Raw genomic sequence first — 16,571 nt, 5'->3', positions numbered from 1 at the left:
CCGAGACGCCTCTCCGGTCAATAACCAACAGCGGGATCTGGATACCCATGTTGGCTCCCACATGTTCCACGATGATCTCATCGGATGAACCACGATGTCGAGGATTCAATCAATCCCGTATACAATTCCCTTTGTCAATCGGTATGTTACTTGCCCGAGATTTGATCGTCGGTATCCCAATACCTTGTTCAATCTCGTTACCGGCAAGTCTCTTTACTCGTACCGTAATGCATGATCCCGTGGCTAACTCCTTAGTCACCTTGAGCTCATTATGATGATGCATTACCGAGTGGGCCCAGAGATACCTCTCCGTCATACGGAGTGACAAATCCCAGTCTCGATCCGTGCCCACTCAACAGACACTTTCAGAGATACCCGTAGTGTACCTTTATAGTCACCCAGTTACGTTGTGACGTTTGGCACACCCAAAGCACTCCTACGGTATCCGGGAGTTGCACGATCTCATGGTCTAAGGAAAAGATACTTGACATTGGAAAAGCTCTAGCAAACGAACTACACGATCTTTGAGCTATGCTTAGGATTGGGTCTTGTCCATCACATCATTCTCCTAATGATGTGATCCCGTTATCAATGACATCCAATGTCCATAGTCAGAAAACCATGACTATCTGTTGATCAACGAGCTAGTCAACTAGAGGCTTACTAGGGACACGTTGTGGTCTATGTATTCACACATGTATTACGATTTTCGGATAACACAATTATAGCATGAACAATAGACAATTATCATGAACAAAGAAATATAATAATAACCATTTATTATTGCCTCTAGGGCATATTTCCAACAGTCTCCCACTTGCACTAGAGTCAATAATCTAGTTACATTGTGATGAATCGAACACCCATTGCGTCCTGGTGTTGATCATGTTTTGCTCTAGGGAGAGGTTTAGTCAACGGATCTGCTATATTCAGGTCCGTATGTACTTTACAAATATCTATGTCTCCATTTTGAACACTTTCACGAATGGAGTTGAAGCGACGCTTGATATGCCTGGTCTTCCTGTGAAATCTGGGCTCCTTCGCAAGGGCAATAGCTCCAGTGTTGTCACAGAAGAGAGTCATCGGGCCCGACGCATTGGGAATCACCCCTAGGTCGGTAATGAACTCCTTTATCCAGACTGCTTCCTATGCTGCCTCTGAGGCCGCCATGTACTCCGCTTCACATGTAGATCCCGCCACGACGCTTTGCTTGCAACTGCACCAGCTTACTGCCCCTCCATTCAAAATATACATGTATCCGGTTTGTGACTTCGAGTCATCCAGATCTGTGTCGAAGCTAGCGTCGACGTAACCCTTTACGACGAGCTCTTCGTCACCTCCATAAACGAGAAACATATCCTTAGTCCTATTCAGGTACTTCAGGATATTCTTGACCGCTGTCCAGTGTTCCATGCCGGGATTACTTTGGTACCTTCCTACCAAACTTATGGCAAGGTTTACATCAGGTCTGGTACACAGCATGGCATACATTATAGACCCTATGGCCGAGGCATAGGGGATGACACTCATCTTTTCTCTATCTTCTGCCGTGGTCGGGCATTGAGCCGTGCTCAATTGCACACCTTGCAATACAGGCAAGAACCCCTTCTTGGACTGATCCATATTGAACTTCTTCAATATCTTGTCAAGGTACGTACTCTGTGAAAGACCAATGAGGCATCTTGATCTATCTCTATAGATCTTGATGCCTAATATATAAGCAGCTTCTCCAAGGTCCTTCATTGAAAAACACTTATTCAAATAGGCCTTTATACTTTCCAAGAATTCTATATCATTTCCCATCAATAGTATGTCATCCACATATAATACGAGAAATGCCACAGAGCTCCCACTCACTTTCTTGTAAACACAGGCTTCTCCATAAGTCTGTGTAAACTCAAACGCTTTGATCATCTCATCAAAGCGAATGTTCCAACTCCGAGATGCTTGCACCAGCCCATAGATTGAGCGTTGGAGCTTGCATACTTTGTTAGCATTCTTAGGATCGACAAAACCTTCCGGCTGCATCATATACAATTCTTCCTTAAGGAATGCCGTTTTGACGTCCATCTGCCATTTCTCATAATCATAGTATGCGACAATTGCTAACATGATTCGGACGGACTTCAGCTTCGCTACGGGTGAGAAAGTCTCATCATAGTCAACCCCTTGAACTTGTCGATAACCCTTAGCGACAAGTCGAGCCTTATAGATGGTCACATTACCATCCGCGTATGTCTTCTTCTTAAAGATCCATTTATTTTCTATGGCTCGCCGATCATCGGGCAAGTTAGTCAAAGTCCATACTTCGTTTTCATACATGGATCCTATCTCGGATTTCATGGCTTCTAGCCATTTGTCGAAATCCGGGCCCGCCATCGCTTCTTCATAGTTCAAAGGTTCACCGTTGTCTAACAACATGATTTCCAGGACAGGGTTGCCGTACCACTCTGGTGCGGAACGTGTCCTTGTGGACCTACGAAGTTCAGCAGTAACTTGATCCGAAGCTTCATGATCATCATCATTAACTTCCTCCCCAGTCGGTGTAGGCGCCACAGGAACATCTTCCCGCGCTGCGCTACTTTCCGGTTCGGAAGGGGTGACTATCACCTCATCAAGTTCCACTTTCCTCCCACTCAATTCTTTCGAGAGAAACTCTTTCTCCAGAAAGGACCCGTTCTTGGCAACGAAGATCTTGCCTTCGGATTTGAGGTAGAAGGTATACCCAATAGTTTCCTTGGGGTATCCTATGAAGACGCATTTTTCCGACTTGGGTTCAAGCTTTTCAGGTTGAAGTTTCTTGACATAAGCATCGCATCCCCAAACTTTTAGAAACAACAGCTTAGGTTTCTTCCCAAACCATAATTCATACGGTGTCGTCTCAACGGATTTCGACGGAGCCCTATTTAAAGTGAATGCGGCAGTCTCTAAAGCATAGCCCCAAAATGAGAGCGATAGATCGGTAAGAGACATCATAGATCGCACCATATCCAATAGAGTGCGATTACGATGTTCGGACACACCGTTTTGCTGAGGTGTTCCAGGCGGCGTGAGTTGTGAAACGATTCCACATTTCCTTAAGTGCGTACCAAATTCGTGACTTCAATATTCTCCACCACGATCTGATCGTAAGAACTTTATTTTCCTGTCACGTTGATTCTCAACCTCACTCTAAAATTCCTTGAACTTTTCAAAGGTTTCAGACTTGTGTTTCATTAGGTAGACATACCCATATCTACTTAAGTCATCAGTGAGAGTGAGAACATAACGATATCCTCCGCGAGCCTCAACACTCATTGGACCGCACACATCGGTATGTATGATTTCCAATAAGTTGGTTGCTCGCTCCATTGTTCCGGAGAACGGAGTCTTGGTCATCTTACCCATGAGGCATGGTTCGCACGTGTCAAATGATTCGTAATCAAGAGACTCCAAAAGTCCATCTGCATGGAGCTTCTTCATGCGCTTGACACCAATGTGACCAAGGCGGCAGTGCCACAAGTATGTGGGACTATCGTTATCAACTTTACATCTTTTGGTATTCACACTATGAATATGTGTAACATCACGCTCGAGATTCATCAAGAATAAACCATTGACCAGCGGGGCATGACCATAAAACATATCTCTCATATAAATAGAACAACCATTATTCTCGGATTTAAATGAGTAGCCATCTCGAATTAAACGAGATCCAGATACAATGTTCATGCTCAAAGCTGGCACTAAATAACAATTATTGAGGTTTAAAACTAATCCCGTAGGTAGATGCAGAGGTAGCGTGCCGACGGCGATCACATCGACCTTGGAACCATTCCCGACGCGCATCGTCACCTCGTCCTTTGCCAGTCTCCGTTTATTCCGCAGTTCCTGTTTTGAGTTACAAATATGAGCAACCGCAGCGGTATCAAATACCCAGGAGCTACTACGAGTACTGGTAAGGTACACATCAATTACATGTATATCACATATACCTTTGGTGTTGTCGGCCTTCTTGTCTGCTAAGTATTTGGGGCAGTTCCGCTTCCAGTGACCACTTCCCTTGCAATAAAAGCACTCAGTCTCAGGCTTGGGTCCGTTCCTTGGCTTCTTCCCGGCAACTGGCTTACCGGGCGCGGCAACTCCCTTGCCGTCCTTCTTGAAGTTCTTCTTACCCTTGCCCTTCTTGAACTTAGTGGTTTTATTCACCATCAACACTTGATGTTCTTTTCTGATCTCCACCTCCGCTGATTTCAGCATTGAATATACCTCAGGAATGGTCTTTTCCATCCCCTGCATATTGAAGTTCATCACGAAGCTCTTGTAGCTTGGTGGAAGCGACTAAAGGATTCTGTCAATGACCGCGTCATCCGGGAGATTAACTCCCAGCTGAGACAAGCGGTTGTGCAACCCAGACATTCTGATGATGTGCTCACTAACAGAACTATTTTCCTCCATTTTACAGCTGAAGAACTTGTCGGAGACTTCATATCTCTCGACCCGAGCATGAGCTTGGAAAACCATTTTTAGCTCTTCGAACATCTCATATGCTCCATGTTTCTCAAAACGCTTTTGGAGACCCGGTTCTAAGCTATAAAGCATGCCGCACTGAACGAGGGAGTAATCATCAGCACGTGATTGCCAAGCGTTCATAACGTCTTGGTTCTCTGGGATTGGTGCTTCACCTAGCGGTGCTTCTAGGACATAATCTTTCTTGGCAGCTATGAGGATGATCCTCAGGTTCCGGACCCAGTCCGTATAGTTGCTGCCATCATCTTTCAGCTTGGTTTTCTCTAGGAACGCGTTGAAGTTGAGGACAACGTGGGCCATTTGATCTACAAGACATATTGTAAAGATTTTAGACTAAGTTCATGATAATTAAGTTCATATAATCAAATTATTCAATGAACTCCCACTCAGATAGACATCCCTCTAGTCATCTAAGTGAAACATGATCCGAGTTAACTAGGCCATGTCCGATCATCACGTGAGACGGACTAGTCAAGATCGGTGAACATCTCCATGCTGATCGTATCTTCTATACGACTCATGCTCGACCTTTTGGTCCTCCGTGTTCCAAGGCCATGTTTGTACATGCTAGGCTCGTCAAGTCAACCTAAGTGTATTGCGTGTGTTCCGAGGCCATGTCTGTACATGCTAGGCTCGTCAACACCCGTTGTATGCGAACGTTAGAATCTATCACACCCGATCATCACGTGGTGCTTCGAAACAACGAACCTTCGCAACGGTGCACAGTTAGGGGGAACACTTTCTTGAAATTATTATAAGGGATCATCTTACTTACTACCGTCGTTCTAAGCAAATAAGATGCAAAACATGATAAACATCACATGCAATCAAATAGTGACATGATATGGCCAATATCATTTTGCTCCTTTGATCTCCATCTTCGGGGCACCATGATCATCTTCGTCACCGGCATGACACCATGATCTCCATCATCATGATCTCCATCATTGTGTCTTCATGAAGTTGTCACGCCAACGATTACTTCTACTTCTATGGCTAATGCGCTTAGCAATAAAGTAAAGTAATTTACATGGCGTTATTCAATGACACGCAGGTCATACAAAAAATAAAGACAACTCCTATGGCTCCTGCCGGTTGTCATACTCATCGACATGCAAGTCGTGATTCCTATTACAAGAATATGATCAATATCATACATCCATATATCATTCATCACATCTTCTGGCCATATCACATCACAAGGCACATGCTGCAAAAACAAGTTAGACGTCCTCTAATTGTTGTTGCAAGTTTTTACGTGGCTTGTATAGGTTTCTAGCAAGAACGTTTCTTACCTACGTAGAACCACAACGTGATATGCCAATTTCTATTTACCCTTCATAAGGACCCTTTTCATCGAATCCGTTCCGACTAAAGTGGGAGAGACAGACACCCGCTAGCCACCTTATGCAACTAGTGCATGTCAGTCGGTGGAACCTGTCTCACGTAAGCGTACGTGTAAGGTCGGTCCGGGCCGCTTCATCCCACAATACCGCCGAAACAAGATAAGACTAGTAGCGGCAAGAAGAATTGGCAACATCTACGCCCACAACTGCTTTGTCTTCTACTCGTGCATAGTAACTACGCATAGGCCTGGCTCATGATGCCACTGTTGGGGATCGTAGCAGAATTTTAAAATTTTCTACGCATCACCAAGATCCATCTATGGAGTATACTAGCAACGAGGGGAAAGGAGTGCATCTACATACCCTTGTAGATCGCGAGCGGAAGCGTTCCAATGAACGGGGTTGATGGAGTCGTACTCGCCGTGATCCAAATCACCGATGACCGAGTGCCGAACGGACGGCACCTCCGCGTTCAACACACGTACGGTGCAGCGATGTCTCCTCCTTCTTGATCCAGCAAGGGGGAAGGAGAGGTTGATGGAGATCCAGCAGCACGACAGCGTGGTGGTGGATGTAGCGGGATCTCGGCAGGGCTTCGCCAAGCTTCTGCGAGAGGGAGAGGTGTTGCAGGGGGGAGGGAGGCGCCAAGGGCTGTTGTCTTGCTGCCCTCCCTCCCCCCCTTTATATAGGCCCCCTGGGAGGGGGGGCGCCGGCCAAGAACCCATCTATGGGGGGGGCGGCGGCGGCCAAGGGGGGGAAACTTCCCCCCCAAGTCAAGTGGGGCGGCCCCCACCCTAGGGTTTCCAACCCTAGGCGCAGGGGGGAGGCCCATGGGGGGCGCCCCAGCCCACTAAGGGCTGGTTCCCTTCCCACTTCAGCCCATGGGGCCCTCCGGGATAGGTGGCCCCACCCGGTGGACCCCCGGGACCCTTCCGGTGGTCCCGGTACAATACCGATAACCCCCGAAACTTTCCCGGTGGCCAAAACTGGACTTCCTATATATAATTCTTCACCTCCGGACCATTCCGGAACTCCTCGTGACGTCCGGGATCTCATCCGGCACTCCGAACAACTTTAGGGTTTCCGCATACTCATATCTCTACAACCCTAGCGTCACCGAACCTTAAGTGTGTAGACCCTACGGGTTCGGGAGACATGCAGACATGACCGAGACGCCTCTCCGGTCAATAACCAACAGCGGGATCTGGATACCCATGTTGGCTCCCACATGTTCCACGATGATCTCATCGGATGAACCACGATGTCGAGGATTCAATCAATCCCGTATACAATTCCCTTTGTCAATCGGTATGTTACTTGCCCGAGATTTGATCGTCGGTATCCCAATACCTTGTTCAATCTCGTTACCGGCAAGTCTCTTTACTCGTACCGTAATGCATGATCCCGTGGCTAACTCCTTAGTCACCTTGAGCTCATTATGATGATGCATTACCGAGTGGGCCCAGAGATACCTCTCCGTCATACGGAGTGACAAATCCCAGTCTCGATCTGTGCCAACTCAACAGACACTTTCGGAGATACTCGTAGTGTACCTTTATAGTCACCCAGTTACGTTGTGACGTTTGGCACACCCAAAGCACTCCTACGGTATCCGGGATTTGCACGATCTCATGGTCTAAGGAAAAGATACTTGACATTGGAAAAGCTCTAGCAAACGAACTACACGACCTTTGAGCTATGCTTAGGATTGGGTCTTGTCCATCACATCATTCTCCTAATGATGTGATTCTGTTATCAATGACATCCAATGTCCATAGTCAGGAAACCATGACTATCTGTTGATCAATGAGCTAGTCAACTAGAGGCTTACTAGGGACACGTTGTGGTCTATGTATTCACACATGTATTACGATTTCCGGATAACGCAATTATAGCATGAACAATAGACAATTATCATGAACAAAGAAATATAATAATAACCATTTATTATTGCCTCTAGGGCATATTTCCAACAGCTGTTCGTCATCAACGCCGACCACCGCGCCTCGGTTTTCTCTTCCCGCCGGGCGGTCCAGGTCTGGGCGTCGGTGATGCAATGGTCGATAGACTCTTGCACACGTGCGGTAGCCGACTCGGCGTGTTTCCCCTTCTTGGCCCCGTTGTTGCCGTCCGGGTGCCCGCCTGACGCTTCCGGCGTTGGCGTGTCCGGCTTGTACGTCTCCTTGGCCTTGGCGAGGGTGCGCCGGACATCCGCCCACTTCTCGCACTTCTCGATCCGCTTGAAGACGTGGAGGTATTTGAAATCTTGGTTGCTGCTGTCCTGGCGAAACATGGCGAACATCCGCAGCAGCTGCGTCGAGGAACAACAGTCAGTGGGCGCGAACACGGCGAAAAGGAAAGGGAGAGATCGACGTGCCATACCTGATCCTCGATGCTGGCGCCTCTCTCCGGGCGAGCCGTGATCTCCTCGACGATCCCATGCCATTTGTTGCACGCCGTTTGGATGAGCCCCCAATGGTTCGCCATTGCCTTCGACCCGCGTTGCATGTAGACGCCTTTGAAGTAGGGGTCGACGAATTTGCGCTCGTCGAACTCGGCCTTGATGTGCTCCCAATACGTGTCGATGCTCTGGTTCATGCCGGCGATCGGGTCGAGGTAGACGACTTTCCGCACTTCGTCGATGCACTCATCCTCCTTGGACGCCCACTTGATGCGCGGCTCGCCGGTCCTGGCCACCCGCTTCTTCTTCCCTTTCCTCGCCGGAGCAGGCGTCAGGTCCTCCTCGTCCTCCTCCTCCTCGCCACAGTCAAGCTCGCCATCCACGTCGCCGTTGAGGTCCATTGTGTCCTCTTGGGCAGTGAACCCGGGGGAGGCGACGGCTGCGGCCGAACCGATCATGATGATGTCGTCCATGTCGGCCTCCGTCGCGTCGGTGTCGCCGAGATGCGACGAGGAGGCTTGTGAAAAGAGCAGCGCACCACGGCAGAGAGGTGGCGTCGGGGAGGCTGTGTAGGCCAGCGGTGAGTAGGTGTACGGAGGGTACTGCACGCCGGCGAAGGCGGGCGAGGGCATGCGCTGGGCCGAATGACCATGGGAAGGTGATGTTGGGGTTGAACCCGCCGTGCGCGTCGCCGTCGGCGTAGCCCGGCGACGGCATCCACCCCCAGGGTTGTGGCGACGACGAGAATCCGGCCGGAGACCCGACGCTTTGCTGGCTCCAGGACGCGTACGGTCCGTGGCCGCCGGGTGGATTCATCATCCCCGCGCGAGCCGCCTCGGCCTGTTCGGCCAAGCGATCCGCCTGCTCCGCCCCCGTCGCAGCCGCGAGCGCCGTCCTGTCCCGGGCCTTCTTGACATTGGCCCTGTTCCGCCGGTCGATGGTGACAGCCTCCCGGCGCTGAACTTCCGCCCTCCAATCGGCGTTAGACATGCCCGGAGGCTTGGACGGCGGCGCCCTCTGCTTCGGCTGGGCGGCGATGGCGGTGGCATTCGTCGTGAAGAAATAGGCAGATTTACAGTCAGATACTACTATTTAGTCAGCTACTACAACCCCAAAGCAGTGATGAAAAAAAGTCAAGCAGCTGCACAGCAAGAAAAGGAGGTTCACAGCTTCAGAATTAGCTTTCTTCCAAATTGTTAGAGTAGTCATTATGGTATACGACTTCTAGTCTAAGTCAGTTTTGTACCCCTACCCCAAGTCGGTTTGTACCCTCTTATATACTCTTGTATGCCGCACCAAATCATCAATAAGCAACAGATTTATTCAGCTTTCATGGTATCAGATACCGGTCCTAGGGTTTAGGGTATGGCTCCGCCAACGCCACCGCCGCCGCCCGGCTACTTCGAGCGCCGGGCCGCACTCATCGCCAAGGCTGCCAACGCCGCGGCCGCTTCTCTCTCGGCTCTCACCATAGCTCCACAAAACTACCCTGCACCCATCCTCGCCGCACCAATATCTCTTGCTGACACAATCTCCGACGTCAGCCCCTACATCCCCATAGTTCTTGATCTCGCCGCCCACAACTACTACCATTGGAGACATCTCTTCGATCTCCAGCTCGGCCGCTGCAACCTGCGCTCGCATGTCGCCGCCAACTGTCTTCCCCGCCCCGACGATCCGCAATGGTTGAAAGACGACCTCGCGATCGTCCAGTGGTTCTACACCCGCATCACCACCGAGATCTTCAACATGCTCGATCACGACGGCGCCACCGCTGCCAACATCTGGCACTCCCTCCGTCAGCTCTTCCAAAGCAACACCGACGCTCGGAAAAACGCTGTCCACACCGAGCTTCGCAATATGGTGCAAGGAGACGTCCCGGTGAACCTGTTCTGCCAGCGCGTTAAGACCATTGGTGATGAGCTCCGCGAACTCGGCGATACAGTTAGCGACTCACAGCTAATCAATATCGTCGTCGTCGGCCTCAGCGAAGACTTTGACAAGCAAGCCTCGTTCATACCGATGATACGGCCCCCTCCTACCTTCGCTGAAGTTCGTTCCTTGCTACAACTCGCGGCGGAAACACAAGCTCGCAAGGACTCTCGCCCCAAGGTCTTTCATGCTGCGGCTCATCCTCCTCTGTCGTCTACACCAGCGCCGCCTTCCAGGCCGGCTCCTGCCGCCGGGCCGTCCGCATCGTCATCTGTTCAACCGCCCCCAGGCTGGCGTCCTAGTCCGAACTACCGCGGCAAAAACCCTATCTACAGGCCGCCGTCGACTCGTTCGGTTCCGCCTACGACATCACCAGCACCAAGTCCTGCACCACCCACCAGTGCTCCATTTGCGGTTGCATGGCGGCCTCCTCATGATCCTTGGACGGGGCTTGTTCAAGCATGGCCCATGCCCTGGTCCGCTCCGTCCACCCTCGGTGCTCCGCCGGCATACTCAGGTGCCTGGCAACCCGGCCTTCGGTCGCCTACTGGTGCTCCCGGGGTTCTCAACCCCCGACAGCCGGCCAATGCCTATCACGCCGCCCCGACGTATGCTCCTTATGGTCATTACAGCATCGACGGCGATGCCTACTACACACCTCAGCCGGCCCTGCTCCCGACGCCACCCCCACCACAGCCGGCCAATGCCTACTACAGTCCCCAGCCGGCCCTACCGCCTTCACCATCGTATCCGCCGGCACTGCTTCCGACGCCACCCTCACCTGCGACGCCGAGCTGGGATCAAGCTGCCTTTCTCCAGGCCATGAATAACTTTGCTGCACAAGGAAACTCAGGTACGGATTGGATCTTTGATTCAGGGGCCTCTAGTCATATGTCTGCATCTAGTAATTGGTTATCTTCTTGCACTAAATCTCCTTTCCCTTCCATTATCCTTGGAGATGGATCATCTATTCCTATATATTGTGTTGGTCAGGCTCAACTTCCCTCTTCCACCAAACCTCTTTTACTTCGCGATGTTCTAGTTGCACCCGCCCTCATTAAAAATCTTATCTCTGTTCGCCAATTTACTTGCGACAATCTAGTTTCGGCTGAATTTGACCCTTTTGGTTTATCTGTGAAGGATTACCTGACCAAGGCCAAGATCGCTCGCTTCAATAGCTCCGGTGATCTTTATTCTCTTAATGGAGTTCCTGCCGCTACCCCTCTAACATCCATGCTGGCCTCCGTCGATCTCTGGCATCGTCGCTTGGGCCATCCCAACCCCGCCGTCTTAGCTTCTATGCTTAGTGAATTTACCATACCATGTAATAGGGACTCTCATAATTCTGTGTTTTGCGAGTCTTGTCAATTAGGCAAACATGTGCGTCTTCCCTTTAGTTCCTCTAGTTCTTGTAGCACTTATCCCTTTGAATTAATACATTGTGATTTATGGACCTCTCCCATTGCAAGTGTTTCGGGTTTTAAATACTACCTTGTTATCCTAGATGATTTCACCCACTTTGTCTAGAATTTTCCTCTACGCAACAAATCCGAGGTCCATTCTGTTTTCCTTAATTTTCAACGCTATGTGTCTGTTCACTTCTTCCTCCCAATTCGCTTTATCCAATGTGACAATGGTCGCGAGTTTGATAACATTAAAAATCGTACTTTCTTCTTACAACATGGCATCCTGCTTAGGTTCTCATGTCCCTACACCTCCCCTCAAAATGGTAAAGCAGAACGCTCTCTTCGCACCCTCAATGATATAGTTCGCACTCTCCTCATTCAATCATCTATGCCTCCCAAGTTTTGGGCTGAAGCCCTACACATGGCCACCTTCCTTCTAAATATTCGACCTTCTAAAACTAAACCCAACACTACTCCCTATTATTCCCTCTTTCTTTCCCACCCCGACTACTCCGCGGTTCGTGTTTTCGGCTGTCTCTGTTTTCCCAATGCCTACGCCACTTCTGCAAATAAATTGTCACCACGCTCTATCCCATGTGCTTTTCTCGGCTTCTCTGACGAGCACAAAGGCTATCGCTGTCTCGACCTTCACACCAGACACGTTCATGTCTCTCGTCATGTCACGTTTGCTGAGCACATTTTTCCTTTCTCACAACGCACTACTACACCATCCAACACCCCTAGCTCCGCAAACACCCCCTCTCCCCGTCCTTTCCAACTATATACTCCCCTACCTGCCGAACACAACTTATCACCACCACCATTAACACCCACCATAGCCAATCCCAACCATACACTCACCCCACCTGAGACGTCCCCAACACCCCCGACCTCTGCTCCCTCCCCAACACCCCCGACCCCTACTCCCACTCCACCACCCAGCCCTGCTCCCACTCCACCACCCAGCCCTACTCCTTCGTCCGACTCTTCCGCTGCGCCGGACTCACCAGTACCCACCTTACCCCCTCGTGCTATTCCTACAGCAGCCCCGATTAATGATCATCACATGCGTACTAGGGCCAAATCAGGATTTCATCAACCCCAAGACCGCCTAAACCTTCATACCTCCGTATCTCTCACTTCTCTTCCAAAGAATTACAAAACTGCTCTACTTGATCCCAATTGGGCCGCTGCCATGCAAGAAGAATATAATGCTTTACTTCAAAACAACACCTGGCAACTTGTTCCTCGTCCTCCCAATACAAATATTGTTTCTGGCAAATGGATTTTTCGCCAAAAGTTCCACTCCGATGGGAGCCTCTCACGATATAAAGCCATGTGGGTTTGTCGTGGCTTTTCTCAGCAACAAGGAATTGATTACGAAGAAACCTTCTCTCCTGTTGTTAAACCTAGCACCATTCGCACCGTTCTTAGTGTTGCTGTCTCCTCTTCATGGCCCATTCACCAACTTGATGTTAAAAATGCTTTCCTCCATGGTTCCCTTCAAGAAACTGTCTATTGCCAGCAACCTCTGGGTTTGGAAAATCCATCCTTTCCAACTCATGTATGTCTTCTTCAGAAATCTCTCTACGGTCTTAAACAGGCCCCACGAGCTTGGTTTCAACGCTTCTCCTCCTTCATTCAAACAATAGGCTTCACTCCATCTCTCTCCGACACCTCTCTTTTTGTGTATCATCAAACTTCTGACACTGCCTATTTACTTCTCTATGTAGATGATATCATTCTTACCGCCTCCTCTCAAAAGTTCTTAGATCATATTGTCTCTCTTCTTAGATCTGAATTTTCTATGACTGACCTAGGACTCCTTCATCATTTCTTAGGCATTGCTGTTGTTCGAGATTCCTCCAGCCTTTTTCTTTCCCAACGCCAGTATATTCTTGATCTTCTTAATCGTGCTGGTATGCTTGACTGTCAATCATCTCGCACTCCTGTCGATACTAGTTTTAAACTTTCGGCTACCGGTGAACCCTTTTCCGATCCTACTCTCTATCGTAGCCTAACAGGTGCTCTCCAATATCTCACCATTACTCGTCCTGAAATCTCTTTTGCTGTTCAACAAGCATGTCTCTATATGCATGATCCCCGGGTTCCTCACTATAATCATGTTAAACGCATTCTTCGGTATTTAAAAGGAACTCTCAATCATGGTCTCCACCTCAATAATTCTTCTCCAAACTCGCTTACCACATACTCTGATGCAGACTGAGCTGGTTGTCCTGACACTCGAAGGTCCACTTCCGGTTTTTGTGTTTTTCTTGGTAACAATTTGATTTCTTGGTCTTCGAAAAGACAGGTTACAGTCTCACATTCGTCGGCCGAGGCTGAGTATCGTGCTGTGGCACATGCCGTTGCAGATACAATCTGGATTCGGCAGTTACTCTCCGAGCTACACAGGCCTATTGAGCAGGCCACTATTGTCTACTGTGACAACATATCAGCAGTCTACATGACCAGCAATCCAGTTCAACACCGACGCACAAAGCATATTGAGATTGATATTCATTTTGTTCGTGAAAAGGTTGCTCTTGGTCAGGTTCGGGTGCTTCATGTTCCTTCTACGGCTCAGTTTGCTGACATTTTCACCAAGGCACTGCCGACTAAGCCGTTTCAAGATATCTGTTTCAGTCTCAACGTCGTCGAGCCTGCCGTTGATACTGCGGGGGGATGTTAGAGTAGTCATTATGGTATACGACTTCTAGTCCAAGTCAGTTTTGTACCCCTACCCCAAGTCGGTTTGTACCCTCTTATATACTCTTGTATGCCGCACCAAATCATCAATAAGCAATAGTTTTATTCAGCTTTCACAAATGATTTTCTTGCACTTGCTGTAAATGGTCAAAGGTGGATGGTAATAACACATGTGTAGCACTTAGCAACTAATTACAACTCAACCGAGATTCAGTATGGCAATATGTTGATTTCATATGGATGGTGTGCAAGAGGATGATCCTGAAAAGCAGCATGTTAAAACAAACAAAGAAGACGTGAACCCGTCGAGCTCTTTGACAACTATGGCAATCTGATAAATTGCCACTGACGCCACTCCAGCCCCCTATTTTACTTTACCAACTTTCAGTCGCGTGCATGCTCACGGTTACAGTCATCTAGTGCTGGCAATGGCACAGGTACTTAGGTGGACTGTAATAAAATTGTGTTGACATTTACCACTGCACAAAAATGGCCGCGCGAAGGAGCCATGCGTACAAGCTAAATCATTTTTTAATCAGCCTAGGTTACAAATGTCGACGCTATTACAGTTGATCCCTGCTATCGGTACAGGAATTTCAATCAGCAACTAGAACATGATGAAATGAATGAAGGAACAGAATGCAGCGTCCCACCGAGATCATCCACCACGATGTAAGGTCAATCTATTCCATGCATAATACTCCCTCCGTTCCTAAATACTCCCCCCGTCCCAAAATTCTTAAATTTTGGACGGAGAGAGTACAAGTCTTTTAAGAGATTCCAATATGAACTACATACGAAGCAAAATGAGTGAATCTATATTTATGTCTATATACATCCGTATATAATTTATATTGAAATATCTAAAGAGACTTATATTTAGGAGCGGAGGGAGTAAATAACAACTTTCCACTATAAGCCCTCAATACTAGCATGAACAGATGCCCAGATCGTTGACTTAGTCAGCGATTCGAAGTTAAGAGGGGTGGTTAGCTTTCGGGCTCGCCAGCGCCTGCGAAGATTCCGGTAGTTCGGGGCTCGTCGGTCGGCGGCGCTTAGCTCTCCCACATGACCTGGTCGCACCCGGAGCACCTCCTGCCCTCGGGCTGCACAAACAGATCAATTAGGCAAGAGGGTGGATTGAGAAGATGGAAACAAGAACGAGGAGGCTAGGTGCCTGCGCGACGTGGACGGGCTGGTTGAGCTCGCCGGGGCGGATGTCCTCGGCGGGTGTGTCCTGGTCCCGGTTGCATGCGGCGGCGGCGACGGGCCCGAGCCTTGCTCGTGTCGTCCAAGGGCTAGGTCGATCGGGTCGGGCTGGGTCGACCGGGTCTCAGCCAGCAGTACCATTTTACCTGACCAGACCAGACCTGACCCTGACCGGGACCCCGACTTGACTTGCACGGCTACACCGACTCAAGCGACCGCACCGGATAAAAGAGGGAGGGAAGGCTGTCGCGTCATTCCAACGCTCGCTGCAACATTTTCGGGATTGGAAAACATCCTCGTCGCCGGCGACCGACCTTGCGAAGCTCCCTCCCCCACCTCGCGCCTTCGCCGTACCCTGCTGACGGTGCGACCGCCGTCCCCGTCCGCTCCCCTCTCCACCCCCTAGCTTGCTCTGCAGTGTAGCTTAGCACAGCGACCCGGCCCCGTGCGTGATCCCTAGTAGCAGACGCGCGGGAAGTCCCCGTTGGTCTTTTGGACGCTCAATTTCACGGTGAAGCGGGTTGCTTGATTTCGCGGGGAAGCCGGGTAGCGTGGCAAGCAGGGTGAGACCCGTAGGCCGTAGCCTAGCAAGTGCGTTGGATTTTGGTGGGTGACGCCAGTAGTGGAGCAAGTCCGTTGGATTTACCGAATGCTTTGTTTATTCCCGAATTCTTCAACGCGCAGCTGCGCTATGCAGACGTCGCGAGCGCACGAACCCCAACCGTCCGATCCGTCTCGATACTCATCGTTCACCTCCCACACCTTATCCATTCATCCAACCTCACACGCGCCGTCCCACCGGGCGACGCGCCCCTCCGCTGCGCTCCTCCTCCCATTGACGCGCGCCACGCCAAGCACACCCCCGGTCGCCTCCTCTTCTTGCCCACTCCCGGCGACGAGCGCCGCGCCCAGCATGCGCCCAGCCGTCCCCTCCTCCTGCTTCCTCCTGGTGATGCACGCGGCGCCCGGCAGGGCCTGCTCCCCCGGTCCCCTGCGCCGTTGGTCGCCAGCTCAATCTACCTCCCTCCGGCGTGGGCTTTCCCCGTAGGTTGTGTTGTG

The sequence above is a fragment of the Aegilops tauschii genome, chromosome 3, assembly GCF_002575655.3.
Source record: "Aegilops tauschii subsp. strangulata cultivar AL8/78 chromosome 3, Aet v6.0, whole genome shotgun sequence".
Taxonomy (NCBI): domain Eukaryota; kingdom Viridiplantae; phylum Streptophyta; class Magnoliopsida; order Poales; family Poaceae; genus Aegilops; species Aegilops tauschii.
Note: the sequence above shows the minus strand (reverse complement) of the source record.